Source organism: Lepus europaeus, chromosome 13, assembly GCF_033115175.1.
Source record: "Lepus europaeus isolate LE1 chromosome 13, mLepTim1.pri, whole genome shotgun sequence".
NCBI lineage: Eukaryota > Metazoa > Chordata > Mammalia > Lagomorpha > Leporidae > Lepus > Lepus europaeus.
In genome coordinates this window covers 30889858-30907963 of record NC_084839.1, presented here as the reverse complement: position 1 = coordinate 30907963, position 18106 = coordinate 30889858, and the positions used below count along the sequence as shown (strand labels likewise).

Here is an 18106-nt window from a genome sequence, read left to right as displayed (position 1 = left end):
TGTTGTTGAGGGTTTTTTTTTTTTTTTTTGAGCTCCTGATATATTGCAGACATCAATCCTTTGTCAGAAAAGTACCTTGCCAATATTTTCCCCCATTCTGCTGGATGTCTATAATTCTATAGTTCTATAATTCTGTTGGATGTCTTTTAATTCTATTGTTTCTAATGCTGTGGAGAAGCATCTAAGTTTAATATAACCTGGTTTGTCTAGATTTGCTTTAGTTGCCTGCATTTTTGGAATCTTATCCAAAAATGAATGTCTATATCAATGTCTTGAAGTGCTTTCTCTATGGTGTTCTTATAAAAAAATTATAATTTGAACTGTCTCATTTAGGACTTTGATTGTTCTTGAATTGATTTTTGCATAAGGTGAGAGGTAGCTGTAAATTTCATTCTTCTACATTTGTATATCCAGCTTTGCCAACAATGTTTACTGAAAAATCACCCTTTCTCCAATGTATGTTTTTGGAATCTTTTTCAAAAAATCAATATAATATATGTACATGGATTAATTTCTGAGCTTTTCTATTCAGTTTCATTGATCTATGTGTCAGTGTTTAATGCCGATATCATGATGTTCTAATCACTACAGCTTTGCAGTATGCTTTGAAGTCAGCTATTGTGATTCCAAAAGCTATTTATTTCCCTCAGATTCACTTTGGTTTTTTTAAAATTTTTTGACAGGCAGAGTGGACAGTGAAAGAGAGAGAGACAGAGAGAAAGGTCTTCCTTTGCCATTGGTTCACCCTCCAATGGCCACCGCGGCCGGCGTGCTGCGGCTGGCGCACCACGTTGATCCAATGGCAGGAGCCAGGTGCTTATCCTGGTCTCCCATGGGGTGCAGGGCCCAAGGACTTGGGCCATCCTCCACTGCACTCCCGGGCCACAGCAGAGAGCTGGCCTGGAAGAGGGGTAACCGGGACAGAATCCGGTGCCCCGACCGGGACTAGAACCCGGGGTGCCGGCGCCGCTAGGTGGAGGATTAGCCTGTTGAGCCACGGTGCTGGCTCCCTCAGATTCACTTTGAATACGCTGCATCTTCAATGATGCCATATGAATTTTAATTTTCTTTTATAATTCTCTAAGGATGTCATTGTTAATTTGATAGGGATTGCATTGAATCTATAGGTTGCTTTAGGTAATATGAATAGTTTAACAATAACACTTCTTTCAATCTGTGAACAAAGAAAGTATTTTCATTTCATGTTCCTGATTATTTCTTCAATCAATGCTTATAATGCTCATTGTATAGATAGATAGATCACTCCTTTTCTTCAATTATTCCTAAATGTTTTTTTGTTGTTGTTGTTTTGTTTTTTGTAGCTACCGTGAATGGGATTGCTTTCTTAATTTCATTTTCAGGAAGATCATCACTGGTGTACTGATTTTTGTATGTTGATTTTGGATCCTGCGACTTTACTGAATTAGTTTATCACTTCTGACAGCTTTTTTGATGGAGTGTTTAGGTTTTTTCACATGCAAGTTCATATCATATGCACAGAGGAATATTTTGATATCATCCTTACTAAATAAGTGACTTTTTTTCTATGTCTTACGTAATTTCTCCTGCTAACACTCTCAACTGTATTTAACAGCACTGTAACTGTGAAAATACATATATATATATGTATATATATATATATCCATCATCACCTTGAAGTATTTTTGTTTATCTAATTTTTTGACAGTTTTTATCATGAAAGGATGCTGAATTTTATGAGACTTTTTTCTGAATCTATTGAGATGATCATACAGTTTTTGTTCTTCATTCTGTTGTTGTGATTTATTATGTTTTTTTTTTTATTTCTCAATGTTAAACCATCCTTTCATTGTCAGGATAAATCCCTCTTGATCACGATGTATCATTTTTTGAAGGAGTGTTGGATTCTGTTTGCTAATAATTTGTTGAGAATTTTTGCTTCTATGTTCATCAGGGATAGTGGTCTCTAGGTTTGTTTTGTGTTTATCTTTGTTTTGTTTTGTTATCAGATTACTGTTGGCCTTATAAAAAGAGTATGACAAATTACCATCCTTTTCAATATTTTGGAATAGTTTGAGAGATATTAGAATTAGTCCCTCTTTACAGGTTTTGCAGAATTCAGTCATAAGGCCATCTAGTCTTGGAATTTTCTTTGATAGGAGATCATTGATTACTGCCTCAATCTCACTACTTGTTATTGTTCTGTTTAGAATTTCCTTATATTCTTGTTTTTTTAAGATTTATCTACTTATTTGAAAAGTGAAACAGCAGAGAAACAGGGAGAGACAGAGAAAAAAAGAGATCATCTGTCCATTGGCTCACTCTCCAGAAGGCTGCAAGAGCCCAAGCATAGACAGACCAAAGCCAGGAACCCAGAACTCCATGCTAGTCTTCCATGTCAGTGGTAGGGACTCAAATACTTAGGCCACCATTATGTGCTTTTTCAGGCTCATTGGCAGGGAGCTGGATTAGAAGCAGAGCAGTCAGAACTTAAACCAATGCTCCCAGATGCGATTCTGATGTTGCAAGTGGAGGCTTAACCTGCTGCAACACAAGGCTACCCTCTCCATATCTTCTTGATTTTATATTGGTGGGATGTGTCTGCCTATAAATTTATTTATTTCCTTGAGGTTTTCCAATGTTTTAGCACAAAGTTGTTCATAGTAGTTTTTCATGATTTTTTGTATTTATGTAGCATTAGTTTTAATGTCTCCTTTTTCATCTGTAATTTTACTTAATTGAACAAAATCTCTGTTTCTTCTTGTTGGTCTATCAAAAGGTTTGTCTCGTTTTATTATCTTTTTAAAAGACAACTTTTCATTTCATTTGTCTTTTGTATTTTTTTTACTTTAAATTCATTTATTTTTTATTTATTTATCTGAAAGGCAGATTTACAGAGACAGGAGGTAGAGAAAAAAATAAAAGAGTTTCCATCCTCAGATGGCTGTAATGGCCAGGGCTGGTCCACGATGAAGTCAGGAGCTTAGAACTTCATCTGAGTTTCCCACATGTGTGGCAGGAGCACAAGAACTTGGGCCACCTTCCTACTAATTTCCCAAGCACATTAACAGGCAGCTGGATCAGAAGCAGAGCTGCCAGAATTTGAATTCATGCTCTAGTAGAGGATGCCAGCAGCACAGGTAGTGGCTTAACCTGCTGTGCAACAGTGCCAGCCCCAGTTCCATTTATTACTGCGCTGGTTTTTATTATTTCTTCCCTCCTACTAATTTTGGGTTTGATTTGCTCTTGCTTTTCCAAGTCCTAAAGTACATCATTAGGGTGTTTGAGATCTTTTTATTTTTAATTTATTCACTTATTCTTATAAACTTTCCTCCTAACACTGCCTTATCTGTATCCCATATATTTTGAAAAGTGTGACAATTTTCATTTATTTAAAAAAAAATCTTTACTTCCTTTAAATTTTTTCAATGATCCATCGGTCATTGAGCATGTTACTCAATTTCAACTTATTTGTAAATTTTCTATTGTTCTTATTGATTTCTAGTTTAATCCTTTGTGGTCTGAAAAGATATATGGTATGATTTCAATTCTATTTTAATTTTTTGAAACTTGATTTTTTTGTATTTTAAAGATTTATTTATTTGAAAAATGGAATGATAGAGAATAAGGGAAAGAGAGAAAGTGATCTTCTATCTGCTGGTTTACTTCCCAAATGATTGTACAGCTGGGGCTGGAGCTGGGGCTGGAGCTGGGGCTGGAGCTGGGCCAGGCTGGAGCCTGGAGCCTGGAGTCTGGATCCTGGAACTCCATCCATGTCTCTCATCATTAGCGGAGATGAGTAGTGGGTGAAACTTGATATTGACCTACAATTTGGTCTACCTTGAAAAAAAAAAGTCTCAGTTGCTGATGAGAAGAGTACATATTATTTAACTGTTGGATAAAATGTTCTGTAAATGTCTTTAGGCCCATTAGCTTCACAGTATGGCTTAACTCTTACGTATCTCTATTGATTTTCTGTCTGTATTATTTGTCCATTGATTACAATGGAGTATAGAAGTCCCCCACTATTACTGTGTTGGAATCTATTCTCCCTTTAGGTTTAATAATACTTGTTTTATATACTTGGGTGGTCTTATGTTGGGTACATATATTTATGCTCATATATTTGCCTACTGAATGATTATTCTTATCAATACGTAATTTCCTTCTTTCTCTCTCTTTACCCTATTTGATTGAAAGTCTGGTTTATCTGTTTTATATGCTCAAAATTCCAAAGGATTTCTATTTGAAAGGTATATATTTTTCCAGACTTAATTGTCAGTCCATGTATATATTTAGCTGTGAAGTGAATTTCTCATAGACAGCTTATAGTCAGATCTTATTGTATCCATTCAGTTGACATACATATTTGTTGAGTGAGGAATTTAAACCTTTCATATTAAATGTTAATATGGTAAATAAGGAGCAACTTCTACTTTATTAATTGCTTACTAATTGTTTTATATATTTTCTGCTTCTTTCTGCCTCTTTTATTATTTGTCTTTGTAGTTTGTAGCTTTCTGTCATGATCATGTTGGATTTTCTTCTTTCTCTTTTGAGTAGCTTCTCCGTTAGTGAATTTTGTGCTCTCATGTGCTTTCATGATGGTTGTTATGATCATTTTACTTCTAGTTCAGGACTACCTTTGGGATCTCTTGTAGGACTGATCTGCTGGTGACAAATTCCCAGTTTCTGCTTTCTGTGAAACACTTTATTTCTCCTTCACTTGTAAAGTGTAGCTTTGCTGGATATGGTATTATTGGTTGGAAGTTGTATCTTTCAAGGTATTGAATATAGCTTCCCATTCTCTTTTAGCCTGTAAAGATTAAACTAAGAAGTCTGCTGTTAGACTAATTGTCTTATCTTTTGCATATAACTTGATTTTATCTCTGAGTGTCCTATAGACTCTTTTCTTGTCTTTAATTTTTGACAATTATTCTAGAATACATCATGAAGGTCTTTTTTGTTTGAGTCTGGTTGGGGTCCTTTGAGCCTACTGTAGCTGGATGTCCATATCTTTCAATACTGCGGATGTTTTCAGTTAGTGTTTCTTCTTGTTTAAAGATTTATTTAATTGAAACTAGGGTGACAAAAAGAGAAATGTGGTGGGAAGGAAAGAGAGAGAGCTCATTCATCTGCTGGTTCACTCCCCAAATTGCAGCAACAACCAAAAATGGACCAGTTCAAAGCCAGGAACCACATGAGTAGCAGGATCCCAAGTACTCAAGCTATCTTCTCCTGCTTTCCCAGAGACATTAGCAGAAAGTTGGATTGGAAGTAGGGTAGCTGGTACTCAATCTGACACTCTGAAATGGGATTCCAGCATTGCAAGTGGTAGCTTAACCCACTGCACCACAATACTGGCATCTCAATATCTCACTAAAATGTTCTTTTCCTTTCCCTTAAAGTATCCTTATATTATAAATATTTGCTCACTTAATGTTATCACAAATATCTTGGATGCTTTCTTCATTTGTTTTAATTACATTATCTTTATTTCTGAGTTATACCAAAAATCATGTTCTCAAGATCAGAAATTCCTTTTTTTAACTTATTCTATTCAGTTTCTGAATCTCTCAACTTATTTTACACTTATATAAAAATGTTGATGTATTTCATATACACAGTTTTAAGAACATAATGATACTTCCCATCCTACCCTCCCTCACTTTCACCCTCCCTCCTCCTTCCCTTCTTTTTCTTTTAATTTTTGAAATGACATACTTTCAATTTACTTTATAATCACAAACTTAGCCCTCCACTAAATGCAAACTGCAATAAGTAGTAAAGTAGACGTTTTCAGCTCTAAAATTTCTGATTAGTTCTTTTAGTGATTTCTGTTACTGTTGAATTCATTGTTTGTATTAAGCATTGTTTTTCTCATTTCTTTAAGTTTTCTGTTTTTATTGTCCTGGATCAAATGTAGTTTATTTGGGATCATTATGTTGAATTCTTTTTCAGGTACCATATTGATTTCCTTCAAATCAAGATTTGTTTCTGTAGAACCACTGTGTGTTTTTGGAGATGTCTTGCATCCTTGCTTTTTCACATTCCAATGTCCCTACTTTGATGTCTGCACATCTGACATTAACAGTTGCTTCTTCATTATAGAGTAACTTTCATCTGAAAAGACTTCCTGGGGGGCAGCGCCATGGCTCACTTGGTTAATCCTCCACCTGTGATGCCAGTATCTCATATGGGTGCCGGGTTCTAGTCCCGGTTGCTCCTCTTCCAGTCCAGCTCTCTGCTGTGGCCCAGGAGGGCAGTGGAGGATGGCCCAAGTGCTTGGGTCCCTGCACCTGCATGGGAGACCAGGAGGAAGCACCTAGTTCCTGGCTTCGGATCGGCGCAGCATGCCAGCCACAGCACGCTGGCCACAGTGGCAATTTGGGGGATGAACCAACGGAAGGAAGACCTTTCTCTCTGTCTCTCTCTTTCTCACTAATTCTATCGGTCAAATAAATTTAGAAAAAAAAATAAAAGACTTTCTTATTGTTTAGACAGAGTTGCCCAAAAATGTAAATTCTAAGTGAGTTCTTCAGCTGTCATCCATGACAATAGTGTGTCTGAGAGCACATCTGTCTAGTCTGACTCAGTTTGTGGAGGTAATAGTATGACTTTGAAGTAGACATAGGTTTCCAAAGTTGTATGTCTTCAGGCCTAAGAGAAGTATATGTGAATCACTCTAGAGTTTATTATGGTAGTATCCATATTACTGCTGCTGTGGAATACAAAAAGGGCTGTCATTTTGCCTCACCATTCAATCCTGAGTGATGCTGTGGCTTATGACACAAATATATCTGTCCTTAGAACTGTGTGATACGGATGGGGCAGTTCCAAGGTCCTGCTAGGTTGGTATGGATGATTCTACACCTTATATCACAAAAGCCCTAATCTCCAACCTGGGAGATATGAAGGGAACTTGCCCAAGTCCCAAGGGGTGAATAAATGTTATCCTGGTGATTGTTCACTGGCTGGTATGTGTCTAGACCATAGAACGCAATCATATTCTTTTCCAGGTCCCACAATTTGGATTCAGGTGATGGAAGAACTGTAAGACAGGAAGGGTACCTTGCCCAGGTATTATGTTAAAAGTGTAGGTTATTCTAGGAAATATGTTTGGGTAGCAGTGGATTTGCAGCTCTGAAATAGAGATATAGCCTTCCCCAGGTCCCACAGGGCAAGTGCAGTTGTTCCCAGGCCTCATATAGCAGATAATCAGTCTCAGAACTGCTGCAGCAGAGCCCTTACCCAGGCCCCATATTTGACATGTAGGTTATGCTGGAGTCTGTGTACTGTAAGGCATGGGCCATCACAGTCCAAGGACTTCAGGATTTGGCAGGTAACATACCCCAAAGAAAGATATAAAAAAATCATCAAAAAAGCTGAGTATTTTTAGAGAACATAAACAAAATAGACAAGCTTTTAGCCAGAGTAGCAAAGCAAAAAAAAAAAAAAAATTAAAGATGAAAAAGAAAACATTACAACTTTGACCACTGAAACACAAAGGATCATAAGAAATTACTATGAACAACTCTATGCTAACAAATTGGAAAACCTTGAAGCAATGGATAAATTCCTGGATACATAAAACCCATAAAATAAAAGAGAGCGGCAAGATGGCGGAATAGGAAGGGAGTACATTGATAGTTCAGCAAGACACAGGTTAATAAAAGTGGAGATACTGCAGGGTCAAGGAAGAGTAGGGGAAGAAACAGCAGAGGAAACTCTTCCGGAACTAGTGATTCACAGTGGACCTGCGTGGAGAGCGTGGGAGCCCAAGTTCGGAACACCAGCGGCAGACTCAACACACCAGCGCTGGAACGCAAGGTGAGCCGAACCTCAATAGCCCGAGACACCAGCGGGCAAGCGGAAAGAGGAGACTAGAGGGAACGAGGCTTGAAACTCCGTGGGGAAAAGTTCACCAGGCTAACTAGAAGAGAGAGAGGAAAAAAAAAAAGTGACCGATACGGACACGAGTTTCTCTCTCTCCGTTCACCCCTCAAAGGCGAGCAAGACAAAGAGCAGGCGCCATTTTGGACATACGTCATAAGCAGGGCGACCTCAGGTCTGCACCGGCCCTGAGCCTAGCAGAAAAACCTGACTCTGGGGAAAGGGCTGAAAAAACAGGAGATTAGCATCTAACTTGGCAACCCAGTGGGAGACTGCAGGAGAATTGGAGCCCACGCTGAGGGCAGCACAGATTCCCTGTGTGGTCCTTGGGAAAGAGTTTCCGATCTCTGGCTCCTGTGGGTATATCATTCGCCTGCTAACTACCTCCAATCATGTTCAGCTGTGCGGAATTACTTCCCTTTTGAATAAAAAAAAAAAAAAAAGAAAGAAAGAAAGAAAGAGAGATTTACCATGCCTAACCTGGGAGTGTCATCTTTGACACACCCTCAACCCTGAGGAACCAAACAGAGCTCTCAGGCCACACTCATCTCAAGCCTCTAAGGCTCCACCGAAAGCAGACAGTCCACTTAATATAGAGCCATAGTGTAACAAGAAAAAACACCACAGTGAAGAAACCAAATATCTCCAACATGCCAAACAACAAACGCAAAAACCGAGGTAACAAGAACAAGGAAGACACTATGACGCCCCCAAATGAAATTATATAGAACATTTCAAGAGAAAATAACAAGCAACGAGTTTGATGCAGTAATTAAAAGTCTCCCATCAAGGAAAAGTCTGAGACCCGATGGCTTTACTATTGAATTCTACAAAATATTTACAGAAGAAATAACTCCAAGACTTTCTAACTATTCTGAAATATTGAACAGGATGGAACTCTGTCAAACTCTTTTTTTTTTTTTTTGAGGCCAGTGTCACTCTGATACCAAAACTCAACAAAGACACAACACGAACAGAAAACTACAGATTGATACCCTTGATGAACATAGATGCGAAAGTGAATCAAATGAAATACTACATCAAAAAGATCATATATCATGATCAAGTGGGATTTACCCAAGATGCAAAAATGATTCAACATTTATAAGTCAATAAACATCACAAATCACATCAAAATAATGAGGCATAAGAACCATATGATCATCACAGTAGAGAAAGCATTTCATAAGATTCAGCAACCCCTCATGATAAAAATCCTCCATAAATTAGGAATAAAAGGAATATACCACAACATTATAAAGGCTATATATGACAAAACAATAGCCAATATCCTATAGAAGCGGGAAAAGCTGAAAGCATTTCCCATCAGATCTGGAACAAGACAAGGATGTCCACATTCACCACTCATATGTCCCGCAATTTGATCACAGATTATTCCAGAGGTCGTGGACTAACATATACAGACCAGGATAAGTGGAAAGCAGAGAGGGCCATATTTGGGGCCCAGGGGAGAGCACAGATGTGCCTAGGTATTATGAAACAAACTGTCAGGCAGAGAGCTGCAGGATGCAGTGAGGTCCTTATACATAATACTCAGGTGAACCTGTGGAATAGCACCCGAATAGTCATAGTCCCAGAGCTGCGACACTCAGAGTGTACTTACTCCAGTCCCATATGGTAACTGAATATTACACTGGGGGGTTGTGCACTAGCGGATCCTGGAGTAAGGGAATTAAGGTAGGGCCTTCCCCCAACATCAGAGGTAGGCATAGGTGTCCATGGGATTTATAGAAGTAATAGAAACAGGCTGGCGCCGCAGCTCACTAGGCTAGTCCTCTGCCTTGCGGCACCGGCACACCGGGTTCTAGTCCCGGTTGCCCCTCTTCCAGGCCAGCTCTCTGCTGTGGCCCGGGAGTGCAATGGAGGATGTCCCAAGTCCTTGGGCCCTGCACCCACATGGGAGACCAGGAGAGGCACCTGGCTCCTGGCTTTGGATCAGTGTGATGCGCCAGCTGCGGCAGCCATTGGAGGGTGAACCAACGGCAAAAGGAAGACCTTTCTGTCTGTCTCTCTGTCTCTCACTGTCTACTCTGCCTGTCCAAAAAAAAAAAAAAAAAAAGTAATAGAAACAATCTCAGAGATGCATGATGCAGTGGGATCCTTATCCAGATCTCATAGATCAAGTACAATTAAGCTGCAGATTGTGGACTGGTGGCTATCAGACTGAATGAGAAGAATACAATTAGGACCCTCTGGGTCCCACAAGTGAACATGAGTTAAAACAAGGCTTGTAGCCACAACAGCCACAGTCCCACAGTTACAGGACATGGAAAGGAATCTGAAACCTTCTCTGTACCTCTGAAAACATCTATTATATGTGTAGGTAATTGCTATGCTCCTTAATTGTCTGTGTGATGTTTTATCCCAATTAGGAGTATTTTAGGCAGATCTAATTATAGTTATACTCCAGTGAATATTCATGGTCAAGGAAAAATGTAGGCATGTTTGAAATTCTATTCATAATATAATGGGAAGGTTTTTTGCATGCTTTAACTTTTCTGGAATCAGAGAAAAAGGCAATGGTTCTCAGGCAAGAATGATTTTTTACAATCAACACATATAATAAAATTGTAATACACATTAAATAGATGCAATGCAAAGTATCTTGCATTTATTTTGTTCTCAATGCCATAAACCCTCTGTAATAAATGCTTGAATACATAGTATGTGTGTTTTGCATTATAATATACTGCCAGCATATTACATGTGACAGTTTTTGACAGTTTTTCTCTGATTTTGGTTTGTATTCTGTTCAGATGGTAAAAAGTGATTCCTCGATGTTTACAACCATAGAAAGAACAAGAGAAATATGTCATAGAAGATATCTATGACAGCTACATATCACCATTGTGTCATTTGGTTTCTGTGTTTAAGCCACTTACATGCATTCCTAGGAAGATATTTTAAAATCATGGAGACATTTATAATAGAGTACATAATGCACAATACACAATTTGTAAACCAATTTTTTCTAATAAAAAGGTTGACACAATTTCCTATACTAAGCAATAATGTGTGTTTTTACTTTTAAAGAAAACTATTTTGTACTTTAATTTTAACATATACTGACTTCCTTTTGTGTGAATGTCAAATCTGGGATTCTGTTTCAATCTGCCAGGATGTAAGCTTTTATTTGAAGATGTTACATGCATTTTTATTTATTAATATAAAGAGAATAGATTTTGTATATTTTATAGATATAATTCTAAGAATATAATTATATTTTCCTCTCTTCCTTCCTTTACCCCTCCTCCTTCTTTATTTTAATTTTTGCAGTAACATACTTTCAATATACTTCATAATCACAGGCTTAGTGTTAGGTGTATTTAATATAATTTCTCCTTTGGTATTAACTAATAACAACTTCAGGGATATGGTTTCTATAGGGTGTGAGATATAACACAGTATACCAAAGAGATGATAGTAAGATCACATTAATGAGTTCTCATCTTGTCCTTGGCAGTTTTCAACAATAGCAACAAAGCAAATAGTTAATTTTAGAAAGGCTCATTGCTGGCAACTTCTCAGATCTCTTCCTACACTTTTGACTTCCCATTATGAATTTTCTTGGCTGTCTGGCTCGCTCGCGCTCTCTCTCTCTCTCTCTCTCTCTCTCTCTCTCTCTCTCTCTCTGTTACTTTCAAAGTTCAGGAGTTCAATAATCCTCTGTCTGTGGTACCATATCCTTGGCTTTGTAACCTGACCATTATATGGTACTTCCTAAGGTTTTTAAGATTTCTGATACAATTTATATGCCACCAGGGTGTTACTGCTTGGACTAACTTCTGGCTAAAGAATGTAATTTAGGCCTGGGCATTTGGCCTAAATGTAAGATTAGGACTAATGTAAACTGTAGATCAGGACTCCTACCTTCCATATTGGAGTGTCTGCCTTCACATTCCAACTGTGGCTCTTGACTCAAGCTTCTTGCCAGCGCAGATCCTAGGAAACAACAAGCAATGATTGAAGTAGTTGGGCACCTCCCATCTGGGCTCTCAGCTTTGGCTGGTACTGCTCCCATGCCCCGGGAGCATTTAGAGAGTGAAACAGTAGACAGGTGCTCTCCCTCTCCATCTATCTATCATATATATATATATATATATATATATATATATATATATATATAAAAGAGGATTTTGTAAGCTCAAGTTTCCAGTTAACACTGAGCACTGTTCTGTACTCATTATATGGGGTAGGATGTTGCTATGTGGGATACCTCTGAGAGGAGAGTAAAAGACGTGGTACAAAAATAATGAGCCAAGCAATTGATAAATGAAGCAGTTATTACCTATAAATGTATGTTCATAATTAAAGTTCCAGATGGAAGGATCAAAGTTTAGCAAATAGGATGATGAAATAGGATATATTCAAAAGGCTTCAAAATTCAAATCCTGAAAGGATAGAATCAAGAGCACAAGAAGTGCGTTTTAGCCATGGAGGGGTTAGCCAAATGTGAAATGATGGGTAGGGTAAAGAAAGTAGTTTCAGTAACAAATCTTAAAATTTCAGAGCCTCTTTATGAAATCTCTTACAAAGCTCTGAACACCATTGGCAGGCTGTTTTATTTATTTATTTGTTTATTATTCATTTATTTATTTATTTATTTAGGAAGCAAAGATAGTGCAGACCCTGGTTCATCTTTTGGATAGGTTTTAAGTCAGATCACTTGCATACAAGTCCCAGATCAGCTCCTTATCTGTGTGTATGTCAGTTACTTCAATTTTCTACTAGGTTAAATGTAGACAATAAAATTGTCCCTAAATCCCTCACAGCACCATTGAGGATATTAAATTAAATGATGGAAGTGTAGATGATTGTGGAGGGAGATATGAGGTTTTATGAATGTAACCATGATCATTGCTCAGGAAAATTATAGAATCAAGAATTCTTTCTTGAGGTTATCTTCTCTTTGGAGAGTGTTAGGAGACCGCTTATAGGGCTTTGCAGAACAGAGCAATATCTTTAAAGTAACACAAAGACCAATATCAGAAAACCCAATAATTAACTGTCCATTTACCTACACAGGTGTGGACAGAAAGTCAATTAGGCTATGGAAGAAAAGCCAAAAAACTACAGAGAGGAGGGTAAGTTGTGTTTAACAAATGATTGTATATATCATGTATTTTTCATTCACAATCAATGATTAAATTTTACATATATATCACAGTGTGTGTTATTACATAACATATAATTGTCTATTTTAAAGACAATACATTTTTACTAATATTTCTATATATCTTTATGATTTATAAAAAAATTCAATTCCTTTCTTACTCTGTTCATTATTTTAGGTGCATTTAAGAAGCAACTATCAGTTATGGTATGGATATACTGTGTAATTATGCCATCCATTTAGCATCAGTGTGTGGTAAGCAGAGCAGTTTTAAGAGGTTACAACAGTTTTAACAGGGCATTTCAGACATAAAGCAAGTTGGGGTAACTATGACTAGAATATGAAATAGATACATGTAAATGCAATTGAGAAATGGTCAAGTGAGGTGGTACAAATTTTGCAGTGAATAAGTACTTTAGACCATTTCCCTTAGTTTACTCATCACAATAAGAGATAACAACTGTACTTACTTTTAAAGAATTCGTATGGATTGAATACATGAATTCATGGAAAGCAAATAGAAGAGTGGCTAACATTATTATTTTAGAAGTTTGTTAAGGCTTCCTAAGATCTTAACAGCGCAAGATTGATGGGAAGTCTGTTGCTATAGTACTGATTAAATGTAGGCTTTAAAAATGTGCTTTTTAAGACTATGGTTTATGCATGTAATGAGCAAGAGGGGAGAATGGACTAAGCACATGGAGCAGCCTTAAAATATACCAGGACAGCAGCCAGGAGGAACTCTGGGAGGATGGTGGCCCTTGAGGCTCATCACGAGCCAGGAGGCAGTGGCAAGGCCTCGCATGCTGTGGGACTGCGTGGTCTTCGGCCTCCCTCTGGTTCTCTGGAAATGGGCCAGTGGCCACAGCAGGAGCAGCAGCAGAGGTGGAGGCACTAGAGTGCAGCTTAGCCAGAGCCCTGGGAGGCCAAGCTGCCGGAAAATGGAAATTCTATTCACCAGGATATGGAGACTTTTCAATCACCAGAAGCACAGATATAATTGTTGGGCGCAATAATGCAGGGGGAACTACCATCCTTCACCATTTTCCTATGAATGAAGTTGCGCATTCATCCCCTGCAGTACGAAGTAATGTAGAAGAGCTAGTGATTAATAATACACGTTTCTTAATGTGGAATATCGGTGGCCAAGAATCTCTTCACTCTTCCTAGAACACTATACTAACACAGAATTTCTATTAGTTGTTGTGGACAGAACGGAGAGAGTATTTCCATAACTAGAGAAGGACTCTATAAAATGTTAGCATAGGTGGACCTAAGGAAAGCTGGATTGCTGATTTTTGCTAATAAACAGATGTGGTGATTTTTGCTAATAAATAGATGTTAAAGAATGCATGACTATAGCAGAACCCTCTCCATTTTTGAAGCTGACTTCTATCAAAGTCTCCAGGGGCATATCCAGGCCTGCTGTGCTCTGGCTGGAGAGGGATTACATCAAGAACTTGAACTGATGATGTCACGATTTAAGATTCCATGTTCTCTACAGATTTTGTTTAAACAGTGTACTGGACTTTACCCAAAAGCTGCAAAAATTTATGGTTTAGATATATTTATAATACACTGATTTAAACTTTTTCAACAGAAGAAAATTCAGACTACTTGTTTGAAAACAAAGATGAAGTCTCACTTTCCAACTTACCTTCTCATTATTCCTTCCAAAGTAAGATATGAGAGCTGTGATTGACATTTTTCTCATAATGAATGCTCTCAGGATATTGTGTAGCCTGTGGTAAATACAAAGGGAGAGGAATGCATTTTGAATGTTTAAGAGCTTTAGTATCAGTATAACCCTCCCTAGTTGGATGTTGTTATTTTCTTGTTCCATTAAGTCAAGCTACAAATCAGCACAGCTATTACTTTAAGATGTAACATCACTTATGAAAAGTATTTTGTATATGTATTGTGTATATACCTCAAGTCAAGTTAATGGTTTTGGTTTATATGCTGAAGAAAAGCAAGTAACACAAAAATTAGTAATGTCCTTGTTTATAACCATAATGAGATGAGCACCGGCATTGGTGGTAAGTGCCATTTTCTATATTTCCTCTTTGTTCTCTGTATTGTACCAACCAACCCCAAAATCATGGAGATGCTCTTAAAAAGGAAAGGAAAAGTCAAAAGTTTGACACTGTGTACCTCTTTTTTGTAATTCAATCCCACATATGAAAGCATTATATCCAACTAAGTGGAATATGTTATCAAATTCTTGGTCTAGGATTACTAATGAGGGCCAGTGCTGTGGCTCACTTTGTTAATCCTCTGCCTGCAGCACCGGCATCCAATATGGGTACCAGGTTCTCGTCCTGGTTGCTCCTTTTCCAGTCCAGCTCTCTGCTGTGGCCCGGGAAGGCAGTGGAGGATGGCAAGAGTGCTTGGGCCCCTGCACCCTAATGGGAGACACTAGGCTTGTTTATGTGATCCCTTTGACTCTCATCCTATCATTATGATAAATTATGAACTGAAACTGAACACTTTGACTAGTGAAGTGAAATGGACACTACGAGAAACAGTGACTTGATCAGCCCTTGTCCTGACTGTTGATGTACAATTTAATACTTTATTCCTTTTAGTATTTTTTTTTGTTCTAGTTAATACTATTGGTTGAACTTTGTAATTAACACACATTTATTCTTAGGTGTTTAAATTTAACTGAAAAGTGATCCCTGTTAAATATAAGAGTGGGAATAAGAGAGGGAGGAGATGTACAGTTTGGGACATGCTCAATCGGACTTGCCCCAAATGGTGGAGTTAGAAATGTGCCAGGGGATTCCAATACAATCCCATCAAGGTGGCATGTACCAATGCCATCTCACTAGACCAAGTGATCAATTTCAGTTCACAATTGATCACACTGATAGGTCTAAGAGTCAAAGGGATCACACAACAAGACTACTGTCTGTTAATACTAACTGATAGAATCAAAAAGGCAGAGAAAGATCCAACATGGGAAGCGGGATACACAGCAGACTCATAGAATGGCAGATGTCCTAAACAGCACTCTGGCCTCAGAATCAGCCCTTAAGGCATTCAGATCTGGCTGAAGAGCCCATGAGAGTATTTTAGTAATGGAAAGCCAATACACTCTGGGGGAAAAAAAAAAAAAAAAAAGAGGACCTAAATGAAAGATCTCTGCGAGTGAGATCTCAGTAGAAACTACGGTTCATCAAAGAAGGTGGTACCTTTCTCTGAAGGGAGGAGAGAACTTCCACTTTGTCTATGACCTTGTCTAAATAAGATCGAAGTCAGCGAACTCTAAAGGCTTCCATAGCCTTGGCAACTCGTGACTAGAGCCTGGGAAGATTACTGACGCCATAAACAAGAGTGTCAAATTGTAAAGTCAACAAGAGGAGTCACTGTGTACTTACTCCTCATGTGGAATTTCTGTCCTTAATGTGTTGTCCAATGTGAATTAATGCTATAACTAGTACTCAAACAGTATTTTGCACTTTGTGTTCTTTGTGGGTGCAAACTGATGAAATCTTTACTTAATATATACTAAATCGATCTTCTGTATATAAAGATAATTGAAAATGAATCTTGATGAGAATGAGATGGGAGAGGGAGCAGGAGATGGGAGGAGTGCGGGTGGGAGGGAAGTTATGGGGGGGAGGGAAAGCCATTGTAATGCATAAACTGTACTTTGGAAATTTATATTTACTAAATAAAAGTTAAAAAATAGTTTGTGTAGTATGTACTTTGCACAATATTGATTCTTCCAGTCTATGAACATGTGATATCTTTCCATTTTTTGTATCTTCTTTTCAATTTCTTTCATCAATATTTTTCACTGTAGAGATTTTTCACCTCTTTAAGTTTATTCATAGGTATTTATTTATTTATTTATTTTTGTAGCCATTGCAAATAGGATTGTCTTTCTTTTTGAGATAATTCACCATTGGTGTATAACAGTACTACTGAATTTTATACAATAAAAGTAGAATAGCCTAGATGGACCTTATTTGATATGTGTATCCTATCCCTCATCACACACACACACACACACACTCATGCGGATGCACATGCAACCGCCCCCTTTGTTCATTTTGGCCTAGTTTTCCTGCATTATTGATGCTGCTTGCTAGTAATTATTACTGGAATTTTCTTGTACACCTGTTCCAGTTACAACTATTGCCCACAAATTACCAAAATCTTATTGATATAAAATAGCAACATCTTACTTTGTTATTGGTGTTGTGAATCAGAAAGGCCTTGTCTAGGCAATTTGTATTATAAATGTATTTCTATTTGGGAAATCAACTGGGGTTGTAAAATAGCATAACTACATATAGTCTTTCCAGAATGGTTGTCTCAGAAGAGTTGGACATTCTACATGGCTACAGAATTCCCTCACAAAGGACAGCCCAAGAAAATGTTTGGGATTTCTTTTGGACTTTGATGATGTGGCCTCCACCCTACTCTATTGGTGGAAGTAATCACAAGCCTGCCCAGACCAGAAATGATTTTCTTAAGATTTTCACCAAGGAATATTATGAATTTGGAGGACCATATTTCAAAATACAATATGCTCTAATCCTCAATATTCTATTTCTCAATTCTATTAGGTCTTTACTAAAATTTCACATTAGCAAAAGAAATCATACCTCACCACCATATTTAAAATAGTAAATCTCATTCATACAAACTTCCAACCTTGCCAACTCCCTATACTTCCTTCCTGCTTCATTTTGCTCTGAAATATTTAACATGATATTACACATTTTTGTCTCTGTTCCTTCACTATCACACATACTCATGAAGGCAGATGGGTTTTCACCATTGTATCACTGGGACCCTTCTAAGCACTCATCACATAAGAAATATGCAATAAATATTGGTTGAATATTGAATGCATGAATGATAATAACATGCTTCTATCACTGTCCTGTGATATCTATAACTCTGTCTTTATTTACTTACATGCATGTCTTTTCTATTATCAGAAAAGAAGCTCCTCAAGGACAAGAATCTGTAATCTTCAGTCCTCATTGTCTAGGAAATGGCATGCAAATTTTAGATGTTAATAATTCTTAAAAGATGCATGCTAGAGAAAATGAACTTATGTTATATATGTGTGTGTATGTA

The 18106-nt window shown here is 37.6% G+C and overlaps 1 pseudogene; it reads left to right on the top strand.

The window, feature by feature from the left end:
- The first annotated feature begins 13947 nt into the window (after positions 1-13947).
- LOC133772309 (ADP-ribosylation factor-like protein 5A) lies at positions 13948-14588 on the top strand (annotated as a pseudogene).
- Positions 14589-18106: the final 3518 nt, after the last annotated feature.